The sequence below is a fragment of the Macrobrachium rosenbergii genome, chromosome 47 (assembly GCF_040412425.1).
Source record: "Macrobrachium rosenbergii isolate ZJJX-2024 chromosome 47, ASM4041242v1, whole genome shotgun sequence".
NCBI lineage: Eukaryota > Metazoa > Arthropoda > Malacostraca > Decapoda > Palaemonidae > Macrobrachium > Macrobrachium rosenbergii.
In genome coordinates, this window is record NC_089787.1 from 17,297,942 (window position 1) to 17,300,441 (window position 2,500).

Genomic DNA, 2,500 nt, shown 5'->3' on the forward strand with positions numbered 1-2,500 from the left:
GTTGATAAGTTTTAAAGTTTTATCTATGCCAAGAGGAAAATGGTCTTCATATGGTTGTAACTTCCTCTCTAAGAAAGACAACAATTCGCTAGTTCCGACCATAAAATTTAAAACAGAATGGGAAAAGGACGGAAAACTGCCGTTCCTAGATGTACTGATCATAAGAAAAACAGAACAGGTATGCATTTACAGTATATAGAAAAACCCACCTTCGCTGTCTCCTACATTCATTTCTTAAGCTACCACGACGTCTCCGTAAAAATCATGGTAGGGTGCAACTTATTCCTCAGAGGACTTAGGATATGTTCAAATGAGTACCTGGATAAAGAATTTAACACGATCCGCCAACACCTAACGCAACTGCACTATCCACCACACATTATCGAGAGGGCTATTAACAAAGCGAATAAAATATACTATAGAGGTCCCACTCACAACAGACAAATAGATTTCAACAACAAAATAAAGCTTCCATACGATGAAAACATCCAAAAGGCCACCGAGCAACTCAGTTCTAATAATCTTTCATTTTCCATTATCCCAAACCCATCGGGAGTTCGCTCGTTAACGTATACTTAAATAACAAAAGGGAAGAAGCCGGAGTTTACAAGATACCGTGTAGTAATTGTCATGACATCTATGTAGGTGAGACAGGTAGATCGCTCTCGCAAAGAATAACAGAGCACAAAAGATCAGTACGTTACGCTTGGAGAGTTCGGGAATTTTCCTACATATCAGAAATACAGGGCATGTCATTAACTGGAGTGGGGCGGAGTTGGTTTTCAAGAGTAGCTGTCCGTACAAAAGAAAGATGCTGGAATTTGCTATCATCAATCAAACCAACAATATGAACCTGTCAGGAGGACATTGGAAATCGGACGCCATCGACACCTTAATCCTCAAAACCCTCCTGAAGAAGATGACCCAAGAAACGCGACCGCCAGATCCATCGCCAAACGGGAGCTAATGAGGCCAAAACCACTAGGAATTTGGTCATTCTCCTCCTTCTTAAGAAACGCCACCTCCATAACATCGGAGGCCTAAGGCCACACCTTCATGTTTTTGTATATATACCATTGTAACTTTCCCACTTGTCCATATTCTACCAGTGAACAGGGGCACAGAAGCAAGTGCCTGAAATATATGGTTTCAACGTTTAAATAGTGTTTTATGGGCCTTCTTATTTTCATATATATATATATATATATATATATATATATATATATATATATATATATATATATATATATATATATATATATATATATATATATATATGCTTAAAAATCACAGTAGATGCACGTGACTTCAGTGTATAAGCGAATCCCACAGGAAAAAGACAGGCAGAAGTTTAGTAGTACCAAGCGCTTCCACGTTTATTGACGGATCATCGGGGCACAAATGAGACACAAATATGAAGAAGGTTACAAAGTAAACAAATAGAACAAGAAATACCAGATGGTCAGTTGTCAAAGGGTAATAAACAGAAAGTTAATCCAGGATAATCCGGGATCGAGCTATCACAAACTGAACTCAAGACCAAACAAAATGACATACTAAAGTTTAGGCGTACAAAATCCAAAAACATGTATAACCTTGAATACCAGATGGTTAATTGCCAGGGGTTAAAAAGAAAAGGTTAATCCATGGCAAATCCGGGATCACGCGGTCACAAACTAATCCAAATATATACTTATCCATAAGGAAAACGGAATATTACCCATTCAAATTGCAGTAACGTATAAAAATTAATATCAATTTTGCTTATATTTTCAACAACTTTTAATTATTAAAGCATCAAGTTTAAATAAACCAAGACTTAAATTTAGAACACTTTCATTATTTGACAATAAAACAAGATTCGATGATATTCCTTTTATCTGTGTCATTGCACGGGACTATAGGTCTTGCTTTACTCCAGTTAATAGGATGATCTAAGTCTCTCATATGTACGAATAATGCATTCGATATTTAGCCAGTTCTCACAGAATATTGGTGTTGTTTGATTCTTTGTGAAAGTGGTTTTCCAGTTTGTCCATAATATTTTTTATCACATTTTTTACAAGGAATTCCATCGATGCAGCCAGAAACATCTCTAGGAGATTTTTTATCACTAATCTCTTAACATTAAAATTACTGAAAACAACATTTATGTTGAAAAGCTTTAAAATTCTAGGAATTTGTAAAAACCTTTCGTCATACGGTAATTTGAGAATATTATGCTTACTGAATTCAAGTTTGTTATTAGTTAAATAAAATGTTTTCTTGGCTCTACGAGGGTCTACACGAAACACACGAACCTGGGCATGTGTATGAACGGGGCGAGCGAGTGCCCCGAGAGGTATAAGCGCTCCACCATCAGCGCCTACGTCAGGAGGGCCCTCTCACACTGCTCCTCCTGGAACGACACCCACGGAGAAATGGAACGTGTAGCCCAAACCCTCGTCGACAATGGACACCCAAACCGGGATATAGAAGAATCTATCAAGGCGAACATCGA